This window comes from Oryctolagus cuniculus, chromosome 7 (genome assembly GCF_964237555.1).
Source record: "Oryctolagus cuniculus chromosome 7, mOryCun1.1, whole genome shotgun sequence".
Taxonomy (NCBI): domain Eukaryota; kingdom Metazoa; phylum Chordata; class Mammalia; order Lagomorpha; family Leporidae; genus Oryctolagus; species Oryctolagus cuniculus.
Genome location: NC_091438.1, coordinates 21,821,548 through 21,835,082, shown reverse-complemented (window position 1 = coordinate 21,835,082; position 13,535 = coordinate 21,821,548). Strand labels below are relative to the sequence as shown.

The window sequence follows — 13,535 nt, the reverse complement described above, 5'->3', positions numbered from 1 at the left end:
TGCTCTGCTTCCAATGCAGCTCCCCGAGGAAGCAGCAGGGGGCGGATGGACTTGGGCCCCTTGTTGCCACTTGAGGAGTGGACCAGCAGGTGGAAGATTCTCTCTCTCCCTCTCTCTCCCTCTCTCTCCCTCTCTCTCCCTCTCTCTCCCTCTCTCTCCCTCTCTCTCCCTCTCTCCCCCCCTCTCCCCCCCTCCCCTTCCCTCTCTCCCTCCTTCCCTCCCTCTCCCTCTTTCCTCTTGCTTTCTGTCTCTCCAGGTGGGTAGAGGGTCCCAGGTACTTGGGCCATCGTCTGCTGCTTTCCCAGGTTGGCAGGGAACTGGATCGGAAGTGGAGCAGCCTGGGTGTGAACCAGCAGCGGCTTCACCCATTACATCACAATGCTGGTCGCTTCATTATCTATTTCTTAAAAATTAGAATGAGAGCCGGCGCTGTGGCATAGCGGATAAAGCTACTGCCTGCAGTGCCAGCATCCCAAATGGGCACTGGAAAGCAGTGGAAGATGGCCCAAGTCCTTGGGTCTCTGCACCCACGTGGGAGACTCAGAAGAAGCTCCTGGCTCCTGGCTTTGGATTGTCCCAGCTCTGACTGTTGTGACCATTTTAGAAGTGAACCAGTAGATGGGAGATCTCTCTTTGCCTCTGTCTTTCCATAACTCTGCCTTCCAAATATAAATTTTGTAAAACATTAGAATGAATTCTTATTACTACTTTATTTAATAAAGTATATTATTTTGATGTTAGATAACTCTTAGAATAATGTTGAAGTTAGCATTTTCTTACAGGATAGGATTTTAAAAACTTTGTATTACGGGAACTAATTGGTTTTTTTTTAAAAGTTAAACCTTTTATTTTGTAATAATTGTACTTCCACGTGAAGTTTTAATGAATACTATGAGATCTTGTTTACCTGTTACCCGGTTTCCCCCTTGGTAATAATCTTGTAGAATATTACAGCCAGAGTATTGTTACAGGGTTAAGATGTGAAGCAGTCCCATAACCAGAAGGGTATCACACCTGCCTTTCCCCTTCCATAATCCTCCCACCCTTGGTGTTCCCAAGCCCTGGTTGTTGGGGACGGTCCTGTGCATTGTAAGCTGTGCAGCATCCCTGGCCTTCACCCACCAGAAGCCTATGGGAGCCCCACAGTTGTGACAACTAAGTGTTTTCAGATGTTGCCGAAAGGAATGAGGATGCCAGATTTTTCAAGGCATTTCCAGTTATCCCAACCCCTGCCTGAGAACCACTGGAGCTAAGATTCTGTACCTTCATCACGGTGCCGTCCGTCCTGTGACTACTCGGCATCTGTACACGGCTTCCACGTGGGCATTCTGTTGTCTGAAGACAGAATTGTAAGTACCCAGTGAGACTTGCGAAAGTGAGGAATGAAGTTACTGTATACACACACAGCATCCATGAGGATGGACTGGCGCCTCAGGCCTTCCGCTCCATGGGCAGGAATGAGGACCCAGTAGTGTAAGCACATGATAACGCCTAGAAACCAGCATACATAAGGAACCTAACAACCTAATATAAGCATCAGAGTTACAAGAACAACTGTTGAATCAGATGTTTTCTTTTCTTAGAAAACATTTTAGCATGGAAAATTTCAGACACTAAAAAAGACAGATTTTTTTTAAAAATCTATTAATGGTCAGTCTTTTTTCATCTATAACTCTACAACTCTTATCCTCTGGTTAATAGAAATAAATAGCAGGTATCATAGAATTAGAATTTAAAGCTTATGAGTTGTTTATTTCTGAAAGTTTGCATTTCATGTTTTCAGACCACAGTTGACCACTGGTCCCTGAAGTAGCAGAAGACAAAACTCTGCATAAATGGGGACTGCTGTAATTAAAATCTATCAAAGACTTAGAGAGAGGGAGACAGAGGGACACAGATTTTCCATCCACTGATTCACTCCTCAGATGGCCACAATCTGCCAGGGCTGGGCCAGGCTGAAGCCAGGAGCGGGGAGCTTCATTCATCTGGGTCTCCCACGTGGGTGGCAGGGACCCAAACACTTGGCTGTCCTCTGCTGCTTTTCCAGGCCATTTACAGGGAGCCGAATTGGAAGTGTTGCGGCCAGGACTGTAACCGGCACACATATTGGATGTTGGTATCTCAGGCAGTGACTTAACCAGCTGCGCCACAATGCCAGCCCACCTGTTGACTCTTACTGAACTAATGGTTGCCTGGTGAGGCTGCAGTCACTTTCTCCTTATTCTCTTCTACAGATCTGTAGTGAGTTAGAGCTGCTACCTTCTACTTGTCATTTGTTCAAAGAAGGCATTAAAGAACAAGGGTTAGCCTCTCCAAGCGCCTATTCAGGGATCCGTCAGGTGTCCCGAGTTCTGCTGTTCCAGGTGCTCTGCCAGGCTCTGTCCCTTTAGTTTTCTTGTCTTTGGAGTTCATTTAATTAAATTTGTTACTTTCTCCCAAACAGCTTTTCTTTGATTTTCTTCTGCATTTGAAGTACTGTTAGACACTGCATGTGTTCATGTTCTTCTTGATTTTCTTAGAGAAGAGAGCCCTAAATATCAAGGGCATGTCAAAGCGTCATTCCCAGAGAGCCTATGTTGTGTGCAACTTACCCTGAACCATTCCTTAATTGAATAATCTCCTTATGTGTAATCATAAAATACTGTTGGTGGCAGTGTTTTCTAGTTCCCAGGGTAGATAAATAAGAAGGAATAGTGTGTACTCTTGGGTTTTCATCACCTGGTGATTTCACAGGGGCTTGTAGGAGCAATATTGTAAGTCAATACTCACTCACATGACTGTGGCTGAGATGAAAAGTGAATGTGTCTCTTTTATGGAAAAAGTTACCAAACGTTTGCTGTTTGGCCGTTTGGAATATAGGATATACTAACACACAAATAGCTGGAAACCACCAGAAGGTAAATAATTAACATTTGACGATACATTTTAGATTTCAGTAAACATTTTGAAAACTGTTTTTTACTAATAGAAAATGAAAGCTATCCTGCTGGTTAAAATATAATTATCTTGTTGGCCTGTAATAACAGATGGATTAAAGAGGGCATATGAGTTAGTTTTTACCTCATTTATTAAATAACTACATAGTCTTTGTAGAAAACGTTTTAAAGTGCAATGAAAATTAGCCAAAATGCTGCTATCCTTAGTCTGTTAAAATTTTTTGTAACTACCAAAAGCAGTATGGCATTTTATAGATAGTATAAAGAGATTAAAAAATAAGAATAGCTTGTATAGCAAAAACATTAGTAATGGTGAAATTTCAGATGGTTTATAAATACTTTTCTGCTTATTTGAATTTTTTGAGTTTTCAGCACAATAGAAGGAATGCCGCTTGACATATTCTGTGTCTCAGCATTGGCCTTTTCTTTAGGCTAATCGAATGATTTTCAGAAGAAAAATGTTGCAGTACTTAGTACACTTAATAGGCTGTGACTGGAAGATTAGTGGAATTACTTAAACTTTCATCTGTAGAGTGGCATTGCAGAAAGGCGTATCTTAGTGAAGTCTATCATCTGAGTGCTTTATAGAGCGCGGTTGGTATGGCCCGTGTACAGTGTGAATAGAACATGCCTTAGAACAGCATTTTAAATATGTTGTTGGAGCTCAAAGCGCTGGTGTGCTGTTGAGAAATACACGCATACTAATCAAATCGAATTCACAGAGTGAGCTGAGACTAAATGATTTGTGACCTGAATGGTCACGTGCTGATAGTAGCAACAAAAAGTTTGATTTGGGGGCAGATTAAAGTGTTTATTGCTCAAATTATTATTTGCATGTTTTTGTTTGGTACCCGTTTTTCCAGTTTTCTGGATTGCACAGTAGTGCAGTGCTGCTCTCTGCCCACAAAGATGATGCAGAGCCTCTAACTGTGCTGTCATCGCACCCATCTCATTGCCTTCCTCTCTCTAGAGTATCAGCATTTTTAGAAAAAGTTGTGGGGTGACCAGTATTGTGGTGTAGTGGATTAAGCCACTGATGCCTCATCCCATGAGTTCCTGTCCTGGCTGCTCCACTTCAAATACAGCTCCCCACTGGTGTGCCTGGGAAGGCAGTGGAGGATAGCCCAAGTACTTGGGCCCCTGCCCCCTTTTAAAGATTTATTTATTTATTAGTGAGGCAAAGGGGGTTGGAGAGAGAGAAAGACTGAGAGACTGACTTCCATCCGCTGGTTTATTTCCCAAATGGCTGCAGCAGCTGGAGCCGAGCCAGTCTGAAGCCAGGAGCCTGGAGCTTCTTCCTGGTCTCCCACATGGGTGCAAGGGCCCAAGCACTTGGGCCATCTTCCACTGCTTTGCCAGACTGCAGCAGTCAGGACTCGAACCGGCACCCATAGAGGATGCTGGCGTTGCAGATGGCAGCTTTACCTGCTTTGCCACAGCACCAGCCCCCAATAAATAGGTCTTTAAGAAAAAAGTTAATGAAGGATGCTAGAAACCAAATCAATATTATGTTTTGTCATTTCTTTATCATTCCTCTGTTTTATAACAGGTGTATTTGCACACGCATGTGCACGCTTGTGTGTAGCATTTTGTGTACAATCTTCTTTTTCCATTGGACAACCTAATTTAAAGATTCATCTGTAATTGGCAATAGGTACTTTCCTTCTGTGGCTGCTTAGTCTATTGTATGTATATTTTAGTTTGTTCAACCAGCCCTTTATTAGTGGATAATTGGATTGATTTCAGCCTTTTGATATTACAAATTGTTCTGTAGTAAATAGGCCGTTGCATACATTATTTCCTACTGTTACTATCTGTGCGATGAATTATTAGGAATAATATTGTGGGGTCAAGGATAAATGCATGTTTTACTAGATGTTATCAAATTACACTTCCTAGAGGTTATACCATATATGAGAGTTTACCCTGCAACCTTGCTATCAGAATATGTTGTTGGGGTGGGGCTGTGGCGCAGCGGGTTAACGCCCTGGCCTGAAGCGCCAGCATCCCATATGGGCGCTGGTTCTAGTCTTGGCTGCTCCACTTCTGATCCAGTGCTCTGCTATGGCCTGGGAAAGCAGTAGAAGATGGCCCAAGTCCTTGGGCCCCTGCACGCGCGTGGGAGACCCAGAAGAAGCTCCTGGCTCCTGGCTTCGGATCGGCGCAGTTCCAGCCATTGTGGCCAACTGGGGAGTGAACCATCGGATGGAAGACCTTTCTTTCTTTCTCTCTCTCTCTCTGCCTCTCCTCTCTCTTTGTAACTCTGACTCTCAAGTAAAAAATAAATAAATCTTTTTTAAAAAAAGAACATTTTGTCAAGCTTTTGTTTCTGTTTTTATTTTTTTAAAAATTTGTTTTGAAAGAGTTATAGAAGAGAGGGAGAAACCGAGAGAGCGAGAGAGAGATCTTTCAGCCACTGGTTTATTCCCTAGAAGGTTGCAGTGGCCAGGGCTGGATCAAGCTGAAGCCAGAATTCCTTTTGCAATTCCCATGTGGGTGGTAGGGGCGTAAACACTTAGGCCATCTTCTGATGCTTTTCCCAGGCCATTAGCAGGGAGTTGGATCTTAAGTGGAGCAGTCAGGACACAAACCAGCACACACCAGCTCCTGTTGTTAATAAGCTTTCGGATTTTTGTAAATTGAACAGATAGAAATTGATTTTTCAGTATACTTTCAGTTTGCATTTACCTTAGTATGAGAGTAAGTAAGCATTTTCTCATATGTTTAAGAACCAATTGAATTTTTCTTTGTGCTGTCTGTAGAGTTGTTGATCCTTTACTTCCTCAGAATCTTTTCATCTGAGACTGTGGCTAATAGATCCTGTGATAACCCCTGTTAGAGTCGACTGCCCGAAAAACGTCACCAAGAGACATCTCTTATGCAAACAGCAAGGGGAAGCTTTATTGATTATCCAGCATGCTGGGGCTGTCTGACCATACATGAACAGAGCAGCCCCGAATAACCAAAGGTTCGGGTTTATAAAGGCAAAAACCGCAAAACCAGGAAGGGGGGAAGAGAATACACGGTTGTTAAGCAGTTGCTAAAGTCTTACAATCAGCAATTATGATCTTAAGACATAGACAAATTACATCTTCATTATTAGCCCAGGTAACCCAGGTGTAACCTTTCTACTTTTAAGCTTGAGCAATCATGCTAGGGGGTTTTTGTGTGTTGCCAAGGGTGATGTAGTGCACTGCTATTGTCCGACTATTTGAGATCATAGTTTCGGACCAGAGTCTCACGGTGGGGGGGTTGCTTTCCCAGAATGCAGTCTCAAGTGCTCCAAAATGGAGTCCCTATTGTCAAGGTGCTACTTCACTGTTTTATTTTCACAGCTGCACCAGGAAGGTTTCAACCTGTAAGCTTAAGCTTAACTTTTTACACCCGCACATATACAATTTTAACTCTTCATTCCCCACTCCTTGTTGTGAGGATCTCTAATCTTAGAGATTATTTTTGTCTCTTTTAATGTGACATATTATTGTCTTATGACCATGAGTTTAACAATTTTAACTTGTTTCCGCATGAAGGTGATGAGTCTATTTAACACACAAGGTCCTATGGTTACAATTAGGAGTAGAACAATTAAGGGTCCTGTTAGGGCTGACAGTAAAGTAGTAAGCCATGGGGACCAGCCGAACCATGACTCAAATCATCCCTGTTGAGTTCCCCTCTCCCGTTGCCATTTTTCCAGTCATTTTCTGAGTTTGGCCATGGAGTTTTTAACCACCCCGGTTCAGTCGGCATAAAAATAATATTTTTTTTTTTTTTAGGGCCATGCATAACCCCCCCCCCCCCCATGAAAATGAGATTCAACCCCCGCCTGTTCTGTAATACTGAAATGCAGATACTGGGCTGCATCTGGGAGATTGTGGAAGATTTGTCAGGCAGAAGGGGCGGGCATCTCCACCTGGCAGGTTATCAGGTAGAAGGGGGCAGGGCAGGATGCAAAGGCCAGGCTGCCCGTGAAACATTGTCAGGATGACTGAGATGTAGATGCATATGCTGGACACATTAGGCCTTTATGTCACACACACATAAGCTCATAACTGACTTTCTGCCTAATATTTCCCCTCAAGAGGTAATACCCAAAATTCTTCTTTGGGATTATGGATGGAGTTCTGTTTTCTGTAACTTCTTCGAAGCTGGCATGTGGGCGTCGAGGGGGATTTGGGTATTTCCTCTTGCTACCTGTCTTATGGTGTGCAACAGTGGCCTTGGAGAGACTGTACTGCTTGGTCCAGAGGGCTGCTCAGGTAGTCCAGTGGAATGGGCTGGAAGTCTTGCCTGATGACCATTTGGAGTTAGCAGCTTTTAGTCTGTTAGAGACAAAACAAATAAGGGCATTAAAAACACACGGTGTAAAGAGAAGCATCTATAGTCTCAGTACAGGAGTGGAGGGGACCACTTTCCCCTGGAACTGGCAGGGAGGGCTTTTTAAGTTTAATACTATTGGATAGACTTTTAAGGCCTGGCAGGGTGTGTGAGGCCCAGACCTATCCATGGGGTGCTGTTAAGAAAATTGTTAAGAGATGCAAATCTCCTTTAAGGGAGGCACCCTGTTGACTCGCATTACATGGCTGGACTAGGAGAGTTAAATAGGAGGCTGATAGAAATAGGCAACTTACATTTTACTGACCCTAAGCCATCCCCAGTAGCAGTGGCTGGAGCTGGAAGCTGGGCAGAGGCTGGGCAGAGCCAAAGGCTTTTTGGCTCAGGGCCACAGGGTCTGCGGTTCTGAACCAGGAGTCCTTCGACACCCAGGGCAGTTCCGTGTCCAGTGGCTGTGCTCTTGGCAGGGCCGACAGAAGGCATTTGCTGTTATGACAGCTGCTTGCCCAACGCCCTGGCTCCTTATATCAGCAACAGGTGCACAGGTTTGGGGTGCACTGGCCTTGCTGGGTCTCCTTGACGGCAGATCATGGTGTAAAGCAGCCATTGATTGGCCTGTTGCCCATCCATACATTGCTCCTGCTGCTAGCTTGCTCCTCATTCCACTGGTCTCTAATAAAGTGGACCATGGAGGCAGCCTCTATGATGCCAGTCAAGGGGGGTGCCCAACCCAACCCTGATTTTTGGAGATTTTTTAATATTAGGGTGAGCTAGAAAAATTATGGTCATGGGCAAATTCTGACACTTAGTATTTTCCTGCGAGTTAAGACTGTGCCCATGAGGAGAACTATGACCCTTTAGGTAAGATCAACTGTGGTGACCTGCTTGCATACTTTGAGGTCCTTAGTTTAACTTTTTATCTATTTTTTAGTTTGGTTTAAAAGGGGAGTTCTGCCCATTTAACGCGTACACTGAAAAATTGATCTAGTAGTTTAACCCCCCCCCCCTTTTTTTTTATGTTGTTTGGGGCCCTATACTATGGCCAGGCATTATTACAGAAAAGGTCAGTCATCCCTTAAATAAGGTCTGGGGATCAAACCGTACGTCACAGTGGAGAGTCCTGCAGAACAGTAGTAACTTCCCTTCTGGAAGAGAAAAGAGGAGAAGTGAGGCAGCAAGTTGGGTCTCTAGCCTGACTTTCTGGGCTTTTAGATTTAACTGGCAGTTTAACCAGTGTATACTGTGTAGCCTGACTTAGAGGAGAAATTGTGGCAGAGGTCTCTGCCATCCTTTGGCTTCCGGGTATTTACCGTGTAGCCTGTAGACACGAGAGCTTTCTTGGGTTTCTGGAACCCAGTTTTCTAGCATCTGCCACATAACCATAACTTAACAGAGACAGTAGAGTACACAATGGATTAACATGAATTTTATGTCTCTTGTTGTCGAATAAACCAGAAATAATAAAAAAAAAACTGTATATAAGAGTTTACATAATTTAGGATTATTTAACAGAGTCAAAAAAAAAGAGCTTACAGGACCTAACTCTAGAAATGGCAGAGTAACCGAATAAGCAGACACTGTTAAAACAGACGTTACAGTTTTTGCAGAAACAGATTTTAAGATTTATGATTTAGACCATTTTTAGATATTTACTAACATTAGTACACTTTTTTTTTTTTTTAAACCCCATTGTTATAACAGAAGATTAGACTTTAACTTTAGGTCAGTGTAATTTTGGCATTAGCACTTAACTCTGTAAACAATATTTTAAAATTGTAAACATTTTAAAACTTTTTATGACTTGTTTACACCTTTTGAAACTTTATACCCGTAGTTTCTTTTACATAGCCTTGAATTGTCATGTATGGACAACCTATGAGAATACATGTTAACAAACTCAAACAGTTTTTTTTTTTATCAAATTTGAGATGTTAAAAGTATATATATTTTCCCAAGTTTTACTTAGCACTGATGCCTAGATGTCTTAAGACACTGAGTTATTAATGAATACCACACCATTATCTGAAATAGAAGTTAAAATTACATTTTTATGTTTTTAAGTAACATGAGGATAACACCTCCTGGACAGCAAACACTAGTGTATGTTTACAACTTTGAAAAGATCTTCCTCATTAAGAGAAACAAGTTTAAAGCATATCAAAGACATGTAAAACTGAGCAAGCAAGCCAGTGAGCAAACCGAAGGGTGTTTGCATTACCTCAATTTTCTGAACCAATCTGCATTGGCTTACTTTAGTTAACAACATAAAGGCTTGTATACACAGAATTTACTCTTATTTTTATAAGACCACTTTAGCTGGAAAGCAAAAACATAAATACAGTATAGGTCTGACACCATTTATAACATTTTAATATATTTTATATAATTTGAATTGACCCAAGCAGCTGTTACTTTAACAAATTTAGAGTCTCATTCTTTGAGAGTTCCAGGGATCCGACTGGAAGCCCAAAGTTGGAAGACTCGGTTTAGAATTTAAGCTGTCAGAGAGTCAAACCATTTAGCCAAAATTAGTACATTTCTGATCAGTTGGGTAATTACTTAGACATTAAAAACAGATAAACAATGTAAACAAACTTTGCGCTGTAGTTTTTCCAATCAAGACTCATAATGGCAATAGAAAAACGCGAAACCTTCAAGAATGGTGAACGCTCTCAGATGAGTCAGGGACAGCAGCACAGAAAAGAGCTGATTATCAGCATATGAACCCATTGTTTAGGTTTTTATTAGCTGCAAAGAGAATAACCCATCAGCTTGGAAAGGGTTAATGGCTTAAGGTTCTGGCTCCCTTAGGTAAGGTCAGCAGTGGTATTGAATTGGAAATTCCTCCAGGAGAGGAAAAAGAAGCAGCCCTGGGGTGGGGGCTCTGCCTAGAGATATTTGGAGTGCAGAGAAAGGCTGTGGTCCCCCATTTACAGGGAAGACTGCACACACCGGGGCCTGGCAGGACTAGCCGTGGGGTGTTGGGAACCTTCTATAATTTAACCAAAGCCAGATTAATTAGGACTACTGCAGACACTCAATTACAACAGATAGTTAACTTTAGCTTTTTTCCAGATTTAGTCCTCAGGCAATCAAAGCTTAGCAACAGTAATAGTTTACAAAAAGCTTTTAAGACGCACCAGAGCTACCATAAGCTGCAAAGACGGAAAACTTTTTACCCGGTTGGAAAGGGTTAACAGGTAACAGGTAACAGCTTTTCCCCAGGTGGAGAGACCTGTGGAATTTCCCTCTCCCTTTCTCCTCGCCAGTGGTATAGGAATGGAGATGAGGAGAGCAAAAGAGTGGGGGAGGGAGCCCCCCCCCCCCCCCCCCCGGGAGGAGGAGGAAGGCAGAAAGCAATGAAGCTCCTCATGTCTGGGGGCTGAGTGGGGTTTGAAATCTATCACTCAAGGTTACCCACTACCTAGTTGTCTGAGTTTACCTGGAGGGCCAATATTAGCCTCGATCGAAGCTAAGCCTTGCTCGCGTAGCAGTAGGCAGCGTGACCAGGCGTCCCTCCGAGAGAGAGACCTGGTCCTCGGGTCGCAGTCCGGCCGCCGGGAAGCCAAAGCGAGCTCAGGGGGTCTCCAGGCTCTCAGCCAACTGCCCTTCCTAATTTCCCTCCCGTTCCTTACAATCCCTCTGGAGTTTCGGCCGTAGCTAAGCCGTGGCCGGGGGGACTCCGCGTTCTCGGAGAGCTGTGGGGTGCCGGACACTCAACGGTCACTTCCACAGATCCGGTCCCGCTTGAGGGAAGGAATACTGACCTCCGATGTCTTCTCAAAATCCCGGTCTGAGTGCCCTTGACGGCCAGGCAAGAGAACGGCCTCTTTCACTTGGCGAATGAGTGGTAAATGGAGAGCCCTCCGGGGGGCCAATCCACTCCGAGAGCTGGCCATTCAGAGGCACAGAAAGACTGTCACTTTACCTTCTTGACTGACAAAGAGAGGTTATGTGCCCGGTCGCTTACCTACTACCAATGATTCAAAGTTAGAGACAAAGGTGTAGACACAGTCTGGCCCATGTTAGCAGACAACACAATGTACACGAACAGACAAACAGTGTAGAGAATCAGCACACAACAACCACACAAAGTGTCCGTAGAGGAACTGAGATAAACTACTGGTCACGACGATGCTGGCAATACAAACACAGACTCTGGAACCGCCTCAGAGCCCTGTGCCCATGCCGGTAATACAAATGCAAGCTCCGGAACCACTTCAGAACCTACAAATGCAGACTCCAGAACCACTTCAGAGTCACGCAACCATGCTGGCAATACAAATGCAGATTCCAAATCTACCAAACGGGAGCCATCACAGCACCCCATACAATGCTAAATGACAAGAGAATACAATCAACAAACAACAAGACAACCAACAAAGCACCTTACAACTACAAAAGACTAATAATAAGAAGGCCTTACCGGCCACCCCGTCTGTGCTGGGAATGCAGACTCCACGCCTGCCCCGTCGGAAGTATCTGGGCGTCCCCAGCCTTCCTTTGTCCTCCTGAGGCGTCCCTCAGGGCCGTAGCCTGTGGCCCCCGGGCACGTCTGCCGGCCACAGCCAGGAAGGGCTCACGCCCTGTCCCAGCAGCTACTACACCAGCACAGTTCCCAAAACCCTAGAGCGCTCACAAACTACCAAAATCCAGAATGAAGAGACACAAACCACAAATAAGCCGGCCGACAACACGAATAGGCGCCTGCACTTACCCCGAGAGATATCCGTTGGAGACGTCTGCAGGCAGCAGTCAGATCTCGCTGGGGCCTCCAAATGTTAGAGTCGACTGCCCGAAAAACGTCACCAAGAGACATCTCTTATGCAAACAGCAAGGGGAAGCTTTATTGATTATCCAGCATGCTGGGGCTGTCTGACCATACATGAACAGAGCAGCCCCGAATAACCAAAGGTTCGGGTTTATAAAGGCAAAAACCGCAAAACCAGGAAGGGGGGAAGAGAATACACGGTTGTTAAGCAGTTGCTAAAGTCTTACAATCAGCAATTATGATCTTAAGACATAGACAAATTACATCTTCATTATTAGCCCAGGTAACCCAGGTGTAACCTTTCTACTTTTAAGCTTGAGCAATCATGCTAGGGGGTTTTTGTGTGTTGCCAAGGGTGATGTAGTGCACTGCTATTGTCCGACTATTTGAGATCATAGTTTCGGACCAGAGTCTCACGGTGGGGGGGTTGCTTTCCCAGAATGCAGTCTCAAGTGCTCCAAAATGGAGTCCCTATTGTCAAGGTGCTACTTCACTGTTTTATTTTCACAGCTGCACCAGGAAGGTTTCAACCTGTAAGCTTAAGCTTAACTTTTTACACCCGCACATATACAATTTTAACTCTTCACCCCCAGTAATTACAGCCAGCTGTTATGTCACTATGTAATTCCCTCCCTTGGAGTGGGGGTGGGACCTATTACTTGCTGCTCATCAACAGAATATGGCAAAGGTGATAGAATGTTAATCTGGTGATTAGGTTGGGTTGCTTGGCAGTGATGGGATGTCACTCCTGTGAGTTCCTCACAGACTTTTTTTTTTTTTTTTTTAATTTTTTTGAACATTACAGAGAGATATCTTCCATTCGCTGGTCCACTCTCCAATGACCTCAATGGCTGGGGCAGGGCCAGGCTGATACCAGGAGCCAGGAACTCCATCCAGGTCTTCCGTGTGGGTGGCAGGGGCCCAAGCACTTGGGCCATCTTCTGCTGCTTTGCCAGGTGCTAATGCAGGGAGCTGGATCAGGAGTGGAGCAGCTGGGACTTGAAGTGGCGCTCAGATGGGATGTTGGCATTGCAGGCGACTTAACCCGCTGCTCCACAACACTTGCCCTGGCAACAGTCTTAAGGCACACTGGAGTAGGAGAGTCTTTGTTGTTGACTTGATGCAGTTACATGTTGATGAAGCCATGGGCCAGAAGCTGCAGGCAACCTGTAAGAGTTGAGGGTGTCCTCCGGTTGGCAGCTACCAAAAAGCCAGGATCACCAGTTCTGCAGCCACAAGGAATTGAATTCAGTAGACTTTTAGTGAGTTTAGAGCAGGTCCCTCTCCGTTCCTTCCTCCAGGTGAGTATGCAGCTTGACTGACATTTTATTTGCAGATTTGACCCAGTTAAGCTCTGCTCACTTGACCCAGAGAAACTGGGTGATAATAATGTCTGGTATTTTAAGCCACTACATCTGTGGTAATTTGCTAGGTAGCAATAGCTAATTGTTGCAGAACAACCATCCAAATTAGTTGGAGGTGTTGCTTATAGAACC

General features: G+C 44.3%; 1 protein-coding gene and 1 long non-coding RNA gene across 9 annotated transcripts in view; one reads left to right on the top strand and one right to left on the bottom strand.

The window, feature by feature from the left end:
- The window catches only part of GALNT11 (polypeptide N-acetylgalactosaminyltransferase 11), a 65,647-nt gene that overhangs the window by 1,990 nt on the left and 50,122 nt on the right, over positions 1-13,535 (top strand). For 2 of the 7 annotated variants that reach the window (XM_070077296.1, XM_070077295.1), the window contains one exon: positions 1,170-1,349. The exons of 3 other annotated variants lie outside the window; for them this stretch is intronic. The gene's annotated coding sequence lies outside the window, so the exon portion shown is untranslated. Of the gene's footprint in view, positions 1-1,125; positions 1,350-2,047; positions 2,196-13,535 lie in introns of those variants that run through there. 2 more of the 7 variants (XM_070077293.1, XR_011390304.1) reach the window with 2 other exon arrangements.
- On the bottom strand, positions 1,688-12,624 carry LOC138850494 (uncharacterized). 2 transcript variants are annotated; one of them, XR_011390305.1, is made up of 2 exons: positions 11,036-12,624; positions 1,688-8,413 (listed from the first exon to the last, which is right to left on the bottom strand). It is a non-coding gene; the product is annotated as an uncharacterized lncRNA (long non-coding RNA). The 2 variants fall into 2 exon arrangements; XR_011390306.1 differs by having other exon boundaries at positions 11,986-12,624.